The 12363-nt window shown below is 27.3% G+C and overlaps 1 protein-coding gene across 5 annotated transcripts in view; it reads left to right on the forward strand.

Annotated features, from left to right (window-relative positions):
• Positions 1 to 12363, forward strand: part of LOC121119554 (neo-calmodulin) — a 102042-nt gene that overhangs the window by 39492 nt on the left and 50187 nt on the right. The window contains exon 2 of one of the 5 annotated variants that reach the window (XM_071889764.1): positions 8527 to 8643. The exons of the other annotated variants lie outside the window; for them this stretch is intronic. The gene's annotated coding sequence lies outside the window, so the exon portion shown is untranslated. The remainder of the gene's footprint in view (positions 1 to 8526; positions 8644 to 12363) is intronic. 5 annotated transcript variants of the gene reach the window in all.

Genomic DNA, 12363 nt, shown 5'->3' on the forward strand with positions numbered 1-12363 from the left:
AAATACTTGTTTTGGATTAAAAGTTATTTAATTAACTTCAAATTAAGTCTCAACCTCAAACTTCAATATTGAAAAAACCAAGTTAAATATTTGCCTTATTGTTCAGGATGTAGTTAAAAATGGTCCAGATTTACCTAAACGACCCTGTATATATGGTGTATACAAGCTGCAATTTTGTACAAACTGTAAGCTGGAAAAGCAAATTATTCAAGTTGAAACCTAAAAAGGAGATGAGTAATTTAAAATGAAGGATTTACATAGAGTACCTAGGGTGAGAATAAGGCAATCATTTAATATTCTATTGATCTTCAATATTTTAGTGGAGTTATTTTTTACTATTTCAGTACAAATTACTATAATAAATAGGCATACTGCGGTACATTATGAAGTTCAAATGCACACAGTTATATTACTCATAAATAACGAATTATCCATTTAATTTGATAAATGTAAATGCAACGATAGTATCAATGTATAGTTGGTTATAAGAAGGACAAATGTTGTAATTAAATAAGGAATTTTAAGACATCAAAAATTGCAACTTATACAATTTTTAACTTGTACACAACATACATATAGATAATAAGCACATGAAAAAATGATATGAAATAATGGAAAGCTCGGATATAGTAAGAGTTTTTGTTGGAACTTTGTCAATGCATTTTAAAAAAAAATCAAAATGTAAACCCAACAAAAAAAATCCTTCGTAAAAAGTACAACATTTTTGTTCTCAGGTCATAAATATATCTATTCATATATTTATATTTTATAAAAGCATAATATAAAATGACCATATTGCGAGTAAGAGTGTCAAAAGAGGATTACATTAATTGTAAATGCAAAAATGTGTTTAATTTAATAGATAAATATATAGGTGTAAAACCGAGAAGGAGTCCTCGTTTTGTGTCATGCTAATGTAATTCCTTAAGCCTAAGTAAAAACCTAGATTAAATACAACAAAAAGAGAAAGTAAAAATAATGTTCATTAACAATAAACTTTATTCATTTCGCGAAAGAAAAAAAAATGAGCTTTTAGAAAATAAGTTTTCTTTCTTTTTTCAAATTAATTAACTAATTTATAGAAAAAAATTAAATTATTCAATTTGTTTATGTTAGAAAAGCATATAATATTTATGTTGGAGCTCTAACCTTTTTTTTTTCTTTTTAATCATCTCAAGTTTTTTATTTTAAAAACAATCATGTAAGTAGACAGCGTGCTAAAGAAAAATGAATCATATATAAATATGTCATAATAAGAGAGGAATCCTTCTAAAAACGTTTTTTAAAGTATCAAAACTATTAATTTTTATTTTAATATATCCCTTCCCTTTCTTTATTTCTTAATTTGATGTAACAAACATGTTCCAACAGAAAATTCGGCATACATGTAATGAGTACATTGCAAAAGCTTGCCCGTACATCATACTTTCTCTGTCTATCTCGAAGATAGTTATAATTCAATTATTGCAACCTTTTAATACTCAGGAAATGACTCGTTAAGTGAGGCGAAATGACGCATCGCGAGGCGAAGAGTATATTATTCGAGTAGGAGAAGATGGTTTCTACTTTTCGAGGTATTCGGAAAATTAGTACTTTAAGAGGATTATGAAAGTATCTTTAAAAAATACTTGAAAAAGCATGTGATTTTGTCTTTTGTGAAGGAGGGGATCTCGGAGTCGGATCCAAGAACAGAGGAAGATCATTATAAAAGACACTGCGACATTATACAAGTTTATCGATTTGCAAGAGTACAAATTTCAGAAGCGATTGAAAGAGACGGATTTGTACACGACAACATCCGTAAATGGTATTCCTGAAAATTAATTATACTCTAATGATTCATGGTAGATACCAGAAAAAGTCGTAGTGCCTTACATAATGATCTTCTCCGGCCTCACTCCTTTGGCTCTCCCCCTGATACTTCATAAAAGACTAACTCATAACCTTTTCCTCGCAATTGGATCTTCCATCTACTTTCATGATCCCCCAAAGTGCTAATTGTCCGAATATCTCGAAAAAATCGTGATCCCTCTCCTCCTACTTTAATAATTCGCTCTTTGGGACGCATCGCTTTGCCTTACCTAGAAAATTATTTCCTTGGTATTAAAAGGTTGCAATAAGTCGATTTTAACTTTCGAATATCACTCTCTCCAATTTAGAGATGGAAAGAGAAAGTATGACGTGGGGGCAAACTTATACATTCTATCCCGTGTCAATACATGGCATATGATCATATGTATATTGTATAAATGTTACATATGTATCCTAGCAATAGTCAGAGTCAAAAAGTCTGGAAATACTAAATAAACGTAGAGTATTCTGTATTAGTAGAAATAGAAAAATTAGTTGTAAAGAAAATTGAAATAATGTTGGCGACAATATCTGCTGATAGATGGTCATCTATGTAAATATGGTTATATATGTTCTAAATATCGTTCAATGGTTTTGACGTAATAAGTCATCTAAAATACATTCCAAACTCCAACTCCAATTAAAAATTCATCATAATAAGAAGGCTTTTGTGTCTCAATACGTACGAGAGTGGTCTGAAAAGTTTCCAAGCGCAGCGTGAAGACGGCAAACTTGTAAACATAAGCTAGTCACGTCTTTTCAGTATCTATTGACAGTTACTCTGAAAAATTTCAAACATTTTGGACTCACGGTTGTTACGTAACAGTTGTTTGAGTGAGTTGATGTAAGTTTTTTTCCGTAAAAATAAAATCAGATTTTTTTCCAACATGGTCTCCTTGAAATTTGAAACACTTTTACGAATGAAGTTTTCATCTCTCTGACCTACCCATCTGTCATTTCACATGGAGAAGTATGTAAAGTTAATAAGAGACTATGCTCAAAAATAAAATAAAAATTCACATAATAACTATCTTTTATTTACGAGTGCTGCCATCTTCACGTTAAGGTCGAAAACTTTCAGACCACCTTCCTAGATATGTGCAATGCTCTTACTGCATATTTACTATATCTTATTCGGTTTAATAAATTATCTACATCTTTAGAAAAATTCAAAAGATAGATAGTTATGTAGTGGTCCTAAGAATGGACTGGACCGAATAAAGAAGGACCTACACAACACTACTCTTGAGTCAATTTTGTCAAAGAATATGCCATTTTAATGCTCTGGATTTTTGTCAACATTGGTCATTTGTAGACTCTTGTACCTTTCACAATGTGATGATGATATAAATTAAAAGTTGTACTTTTTATATCTTTTAGTATTTAGTTAATCTGTATAAAATATCAATGTATTTAACAATTTGAAGGACTTATGGAGTACCCAATGATTTGCCGTTTCCCTATTTCATCATGAATGAAAAAAAGACAAATATCAAATCTCAATTTACAAAGCAAAAGTGATAGTCGTTTAACAAAAACGACGAGAAACATTATCTTGTGTAATGTAATAGTGTACAAAAAATTGACTCATGCTCTTTTTCTTGTTATATTTCTTTTTTAAATGTCTGTTTTTTTTATTACATTTTACGACTTATATAACTCAAATAATGTATCATAAAAACAAAATATGTAATTGAAATAATAAATATGTCATAAAATACATTTTGTTATGTTAAAATATTGCTATTTATTCTGCAATATTTTATGAAAAAAAATGAAGAAAAATAAAGTTATTTGAAATCCCAACAGAAAGATATATGAGTATACAATATATACATTTATATGGCAGAATTGTAAAGTACTTTTGCCTTAAAATATCTTGTCTAAAGCCATCTTGCCTTAAATCCATTTTCCCTCAGGATTTTTCACCTTCAAGTATAGAAAATATTGATAGAATGATGGCACGAAAGTTTTAATACATAAATACTATCAAAAGCTTACTATGTAATGAGTTCGAACCAGTCAAAATATTTTTGATAAAATTAGTTTCATAATAAAAATGAAGCAAACAACACAACGACTCGAAAATAAGAAGTGCAAATCTCTAAATAAAAAATGATGAATAGAAAATACATTACATCATTATTCTTACAGAAATAAAAGACCAAAACAACATTACATTTTATGGAACTACCTTCGTGTTCCATGATATATTTTGATTTAACAATTCTAAGAGAATATCAATTTCAGAAAAAAAAAAAAAAATATTTGACTTTTTTTCAAAAATTTAATATTTAAAATTTAATTAATTTCTCCAAATATTTGAAATTTAATTTAATGTTTCAAATTTTTATTCAAAAAATTTAATTGTCTAAAAATAGTTATTAATTTTTGATATTTTTCCCGAAAAAAAAATTCAAAAAATTATATTTGAAAAAGAAAATTCAAAAAATTTTATATTTGACAAATATTTTTAGAAAAAAATAAATTCTTACGGACACTCCTAGCATGTGCTAATAAAAGACAAAGAGTAACACAGAGGATTTGTTAGTTAAGTCATTGTTGAACTCAATTTATAATCGAGGATCGACAACAGAGTAAATTATGTTTATATATTTGGTAGATCAGGAGTTGTATTTCTGCTTTTTTCTTGCTTCTTGTAGTGATAGCATCTAATTTAATTGAGCGTCCTGACTTAACTGCTCTACTTCTAGAAAATCTTCAAGCTGTCAGTGTTATTATGTTATTATTATTTATTTTTTTGCTTAAAAGCAAATCAAACTATTTACAACTCTAAGAACAATAAAGACTTTTTAGGTAGTTGTTGTATTTGTGTGAGAATGAAAACTATTTTGAGAGCTAAAAATATTGATTATTGAAACTTTTACGTGCCTATTTTAAGTCTAAGTAGGATACAATATACATGACAATATCTTTATCTTTATTTTTCAAAACTAGATAGCAGAATTATGTATCATATTATTGTTTTTGCAAAAATAGTGCTTTTTAATAAAAGGTGAAGTAAAAAGTTTTGAGGATTTTCGCTTTATTTTGACAATAAAATGAATATAGCTAGAAATATACGCTTTAAACGGTTCCAAACGGGTTTTTGGCTAATTTTCAGTTCCTGAACAATGGATTAAGTGGTCACATGCAAGCCCAACTCGATAATTTCCATTATTTTATCAGCAACTTTCTACGTCCATATCGTTAGAATCACCACTTTGTTTTTGCATTCATTAATATATTGGGTCCATAAAAAGCACCATTTTTTGACCGTCTGCTCCTTTTTTTTACCTTGGTCATTGTGATACTGTGACTTTTTGCTTTCATTTGAGAACGGTGTAACATACCTTTTGCCTTCATCAAACACAAAGCTGTAAATCAACTTTTTTTTAATGTACGCTTAACCTTTATTCATACTTTAAGTTTTTTTATGCATTGTATTAATCGTGAGATTTAGCTCACAAAAGACATCTAGCGAAAAACGCTTAGAACTTTTTACTTAACCTAACACTTAAAATCAATTTTAATGTCATTCATATATATAAGTTATAATAAAATTTCAATACAATTAGTATGGTCTAATAGACCATTTCTTGGTATTAAAAATAACAAGTTTTTGTTAAAATTAAAATAATTTACCAAAAACTCAATTTTTTCTCGAAATTCCAGTATAAAAAAGCCTCCTTAGGATATACATACTGTGTTGTGTGCCATAGCTCAGTGGACAACGCCCTCGAGAGATATTATTTTCTTGAACTGCGTTGGTTGGATACATGTTCGCTCCTAGAGAGAAAAATATACTAAATGTAAATTGACTTCAAAGGTCAGATGGAATTATTGTAATATTTTAATGGTTATTTATACTTAATCAGTGTAACTCACTCTGACTAATCAAAGGATAATTTAAGGAAAGTCCTTCATAGAGACACAAAATGAGCTAAGGGGGCATTGCACCACGTGTTATTTACTTTATTACTCTGGCATTATCTAAATAGCTTATACATAATCGTACCACTAAAGCATTTCATACAAGATAACACTTTTTATGACTCTAATGTTTCTACCTTCAGAAAATGTCGTATCTCGATCATAAAGTAATAAATATACTGTTATTTGTAAAAAAAACTATAACCATATATTAAAAAGTTAGTTTTACAAAGAGAGCTGCTGCCAAAGTTACTTTTAAGATATAATTTGTTATTATTAAAAGGTTATGACTCCGATAAAAAGGGGAACTTTTATCAAGGGACAAAATGATTAAAGATTGATGAAATGAAAATCTTATTACTTAAAGCATTTACAAAATATAATTAAGTAGACTCTTTTTTCAATAAAGAATCTATAATTGGATGTAGATTTATAGTTGTAATGCCAATATCTGAGTTTTAAGGGTTACTTAAATAAATAAAAACAATAATTTTCGGGGTATTCTGCCCAAAAATTCAAATTCCCATTGTTTTTGAATTTGAATATATTTTAAAACATGTACAATAATTGAAATTGTACATTTTTTATTTATATAGAGATGTTACATACAAAAATATATTTAAAATTAAAAATTCTAGTTTAAAATGAATTCCTTAATCCAAAGTCAAGCATGTTGAAAAATTGCTTTATCTGATGTTAGTTATCAATCCGTTTTTAACAAAAAGTTCCTTATTAAAAATTCGACAGTAAATAAATTATCAAGACCCAGCCATAAAATAGTTACGAATTTCATAGAAAGAATGAGCAGTATTTACATAATATTTAAATAAAAGGATATAACAATAATTATTCTGTAGATCTGGAATAACTTTTTAATTTCTTATGATTGTATATTAAACGGCGCAAGAGTTTTAAGTAAAATATTCAATTTGCCTCCTAGCTATATCTAGTATTTTTGGTTTAGGAACAAATTGATTTTGAGCTACATACAATTCCTGATCGAATTATGATACTACTCTTAACATTAATTTATCATGATGAAAGGATATATTTAAAAAAAATTATTGAATGATACACTTCTATACTATACAATTGCTCTTTACTCAACTGTACCAAAAAAAATATCATTGATTTGCTTTCTATACAATACTAAATTAGGACATTGTTAATAAACTATATTTTTTGAATAACTAAAAGAAATATAATAATAATTATGATTATTATTATAATCGACATATCATGCAATACAAAAAAACAAACAATTTTTAGTATGACTTTGTGCAAATGTGTATGTTTTTCTAAAGTAGGTACCATGTTAACATGCGAATATTTTGTTTGTGAAGTCCAAGCATAGAGGAGGGGAGGAAGAAGTATCTAATTCATAGCTACATACTTTCTGAAATATTATACAAAAAATAGATACTAAAGTAAAAAAATTAGGTAAGAAATAAGTGAATTGTCTTTTTGTACGCTACTTGTACTATTTTTGTGAGTTTGTTAAGATATTATCTGTACCTTATAATGTCATAATTATAGTTTATAGTAAAGGAATCTACCTAATTTTAAGAAAGAATGGATATTTCTATCTAAAAGTAACAAAAGATCTTTCTTCTTCGTTGAAGAATGTTGAAGACCAAATTTACATGTTTATATGTTGCTATATGATATTATGATATATTATGATAATAAATGTTAATTAGGAAGTAAAGCCACGTACCTTGTCAGAAAAGCAGGGATTCATAAAGGGCATGATGCGTTTCTCACAAGTTAATTTAGTTATTACTTGGGGGCATTGCTAACTTTCATCCTTTGAGGGGAGGGGGAATTAACACTCAAAAATTACAAACAATCTAAATAGTTTAATTATATATAAAAAAATATATATAACGTGTGATGTCGTTTTTTAAAACGAAATATGAGCTCCTATAACAGCTGCACCTGTGCATGTAGGAGGTTGTTTATTGTTTTAGCAAGTAGCTTGAAGTGTTTGACGTCAGTTAAAAAAATGGCGTCGATCAACAAAGTATTTTTTCAACAATCTTGGAAAAGGCAGATTTTCCTTGTTGCAATCTGTGACAAACGAGACAAATTTCTTAAATCTGTGTAGGTCCTATGCCTGGAGATTCAAGAAGGAACTGGAAAAGTCTTTAGGTGATAATGAATCAAAAACAAAGCGTACTCGTCACAAGATGAGGTCAGATTTTTTTTTACTTCATTGGATCTCAACCCCATGGATTTCTTTGTGTGGGAAACGGTTGAGTGACACATCAACAAATCCTCCTGCAACAAAAAATCCGAGCTGCTTTCAAGGATCCAGGCGGAATTCTGGAATCTGCCAAAGAAGAATGCCAATATTACCAGCTCCCGTTTCCAAGGTCGAGTCGAAACCGTTATTGACGCCAAACCGATTATATTGAATAATCATATATTTTTTTTATTTAACATTCATTTGGCATTTTGTTTTTATTATAATTGGATGATTAGCTCAGGAGAAAATAGATATTAAAAAAATGTGTTGGCTGTTCAATAGAAGTCGCACCCTATATATCTGATATATATATTTTTAAATATCATTGGAAGTAACTGAATGCAACTCATTTTTACTTCATCAAGCTTCATTGGGATTTTTTTTTATTGCTAAATATATTCTTGATATATAATTTGTTCATAAATAGGGTTATTCCTGTCAATATCATTACTTTTTCGTTAGAATTATTAATATGTATATTTTACTTTTTATAGGTAAGTTCTTTATTAAAATTATCATTCAAATATTGATGGATGGATGCCCATTAAGGAGTCAATTTCTCTAATTCTTAATTGATTAGTGACTCAATTATTACAAATAATAAGGAAAAAGTAAGGAAAAAAACAACTACATTTCAAATTTTTTAATTAAAGAATTGTTGACATCTGTTTTCCAATGGGAAGATTATTTTGAAAGGGATTGAAATAACTTTCTTGGCCAAATATATACACGTAAATTAGATTTTTGGTAGGCTTAACGGTGAAAAATTCATCTCTTAAGAAAAAATTTATTTTTAAGCCTTTGTTAGTGAATATTCTTTTTATAAGGCAGTTAGTGGACTTAGTAAACAGTCGAAAGACTATAAAAATTACATCATTTTTAACTGTATAATACATTTTGCACTAATACATATGACATGAAAAAAGAATCCTTATTTTAACCACATGAGTTTGGGGGTTCACAAGATATAACATGTTGTATTAACTTCAGTAAAAAAGACATTTTGTATCTAGCTTTAATATTAAGGAAGTTATGAACAATTTATCAGCAACATTTAAACATGAATACCAAATTAAATTTTTTTCCTTTTGACGTAGACATTTTGTTTATAAGGCTATAACCAACCACAAAATGTGTGTTCTAATAAAATATGATGCATCAATAAAACAGCACAACTTTCTTAAACATCAAGAGAATTGAATGAAATTTTCCTAAATTACAGAGCACAGTATTATAGAAAATATGATATTTTTAAATACTTGCAGCTAAATTGTATAATATGAAATTCGAGTATATGAATATCTCCTCACGCTCTCCAGACAATTAATGATAGTTATTGAAAGAAAAAGGAGAGGTTAAAATTTAAGACAAAGTCCTTGGATATTTCGCAGTAATAAAGATTGAAGGTGCTAATGTTTGGTTACTATTGATGTACGTCGCATTAACAGATTATACGCAAATTGTATAAAATATAAAATAAATAAATATGTTACAGTCCATTATAGTTGTAATTTGATCCGTTACACCGTATGTGAAATTTTGAAGGTTGTTTTAGGATGAATTTTTTCCAGAAAGTTATGCTATTAAACGAAGCAAAAAAAAAAAAACTTAATAAAAGATTAAGTATTTATCTATATTAATTATAAATGATGTTAAATGGATTTTTCCAATTTCTATGGAAATCCTTAAAACAGTTCTATACTTCCGCGAGACTGAAACTTTGCATGAGTACCTTTTTTGAAGCTTATCAGTATAAGGAGTAAGGTGGGTTTATTCTAAACCCAAAAATAGTTTTTAGAGCTCAAGGAGCTTAGATAGGTGGTTAATTTATTATTCAAAAATTGATTGGTGTCTCAAAAAATAACTATTCGAACAAGGTTATTTTCTAAATTTATTCTAAAAAAACAACTTTATGAGCACAAAAAATAAAATAAAAATTAGTGAACATTGCACTTGCGTTTTTTTTTTCTTTTTCAAGTACAAAAAAAAAATGTATTTCTAATAGAATATGGGATTCGTAAATAAAATATAATTTATAGAAATATTCGTTTGTACATACATTTGACAAATAAAAATGGATGTTTAACTGAAATTTCTGTAATTTTCTTAATTTTTTTTCACTTTTTTTCATCAAACATCAATTTTCAATTTTTGTAGAAGTAATGTTACAAAACAATGCATTTTGGACATAAAATTATGAACATTAATAGTACAGTAAGTGGTATTTTTAATTTTTGGAATATTTTATTTTATCGTTTTTGCAATATTTGCCCAAATGAACTAGATAACTAGGGTTATTTTGTCGACGACATAATTCTCTTTTTTTTTAATTTTTGGGAAAAGTAAAAAAGGGATTTATCATTAAAGCAAATTTATAAATCATATATGTATGTTCGTATGTTATTGGAAATTTATAATACATTTTTTTAAATTCATAACAATACATTTCTAACAATACACAGGTCCTATATTATAATCCCTGTAAGAATAACATAGCAACAAAGGGTAACGCATTGCCAATATATATAGGTATATATATTGAACTTAAACAGACAGAACGACCACTAAAAGTATATTCATTGCCTATGACAAAAGTCGTTCTATTGAATTGCAAATTATTTATACATGATATATTAATAGCCGTTAAATTAGATTTTCATAGTGACTCTCCGTTTTATTATATGTCAAAAATATATTCATGCACATATTCCTTTGTAAAGAAAACTTTATTACGAACTCATGCAATACTTATTAGTTTCACCATTCACCAATTTTATTAGTGGCTTTAAAAAGTACACATACAAAAAGTTTATTTCTCGTCAACCGACTTTTTTCCTTTATTTTGCAATTTTGTTCAATTGTAATTTGTATAAGCAAATTGTAAAAATTATCATTTCTAAGACACATTACGTTTTATTTAATTACAATATCAGTCATTTTAATTATCAATCATTTACTGAATCACTCATTTTTTATCCTCAGAATTATATAAATTTATTTTTACCATTGATGAGTTAGTAAGCTTTGGTTTTAATGAATTATTTAATTAAACTTTAAAATGTGTCGGATAATACTAATCAATTAATAAATTTTTCTAAAAAATAAGTCAAAAATGACATGATTAATTTATCGACCATCTGAAGAATATTACATTATTTATGACAATTTATCTCAGGTAATTTCCATTCAAATATGTCAAATTTCTTTTCATTTTGCATCTTGTAATGTATTCTTATACAAGTTACTAGCTGTATAAGATGCTGTATAAGATATACATAAATATGCATATTTATAATGCATTTGATTATAAAGAAAAATATTAGTGTCTTTATTGATGTAGTTCATTCAACTATCGACGAAATTACTTACAAAAAAAAAGAATAATAATTTTATATCCTATCTTAGGTATGGCACAAAAAGGGGATTTGATATTTGAAGGTAAAAATGGTGCCAAAAAGGGTATTGATTTACGATATTTATTGATATTTTTCGACTAAAAAGGTAAAAACAAAATGTTGCTAAGGCAAACTTTACATGCAATTACTTGGAAACCCGTTTTGGGATTGATAAGATATGACGTTAAATTTTATAAAAGACAATTTTCAGACAAATTTTAATTTTATTTATAAAATAAACTTGATCAACAAAGGGGGATGGTCCTTTTATGGGTTACACATATGCAGTTCAATTTCTTTATAACGTAATTTCACTGCAAGTACCGTTTGAATATTAATCTTATATAGTATCTGTATCGTGAAAAACACAAGGACCTACCAACGACCATTTAACAATACCTGTACTTAAATGCTTTCATTGTTTTAGTTGATGACTAAAAACTAAATAAAGTAATCAACATACATACTTTAATATATTATTTAGATTTGACTCATATTCCTTAGAAATACAATTTTCTAATAGCTGTTATATCTGTATAATATTTTTGAGTTTAATTAGATTTTACAGTTAATTAATATATTTTTTTTAAACTACTTTATTCATCGTTGAATGAATATTTAAAATAAAGGTTATTTGTATAATCAGAGTTTCAAGGCTATTGCTGACATCATGTACTGTTCCACATAGAAATTTTATATGTTTAATGTGTATTCTTTTTTCATAAATTAAACGCATACTTCCTATGTTTTTATGGGGCAATCAAAAAATGTACGTACATTTGTGATGCATCAACACAGAAACAATCTGAAACAAAAGTAATTCTTGTACTTCTTAAATATCATTGTTTTAATTCATATTCTTGTGTCATGTTAAGATTTCATTTTTTTTTTATTATATCAATATATCAAATAAATCTATTTATATAAATACCCTTA

The sequence above is a fragment of the Lepeophtheirus salmonis genome, chromosome 6, assembly GCF_016086655.4.
Source record: "Lepeophtheirus salmonis chromosome 6, UVic_Lsal_1.4, whole genome shotgun sequence".
Classification (NCBI taxonomy): Eukaryota; Metazoa; Arthropoda; class Copepoda; order Siphonostomatoida; family Caligidae; genus Lepeophtheirus; species Lepeophtheirus salmonis.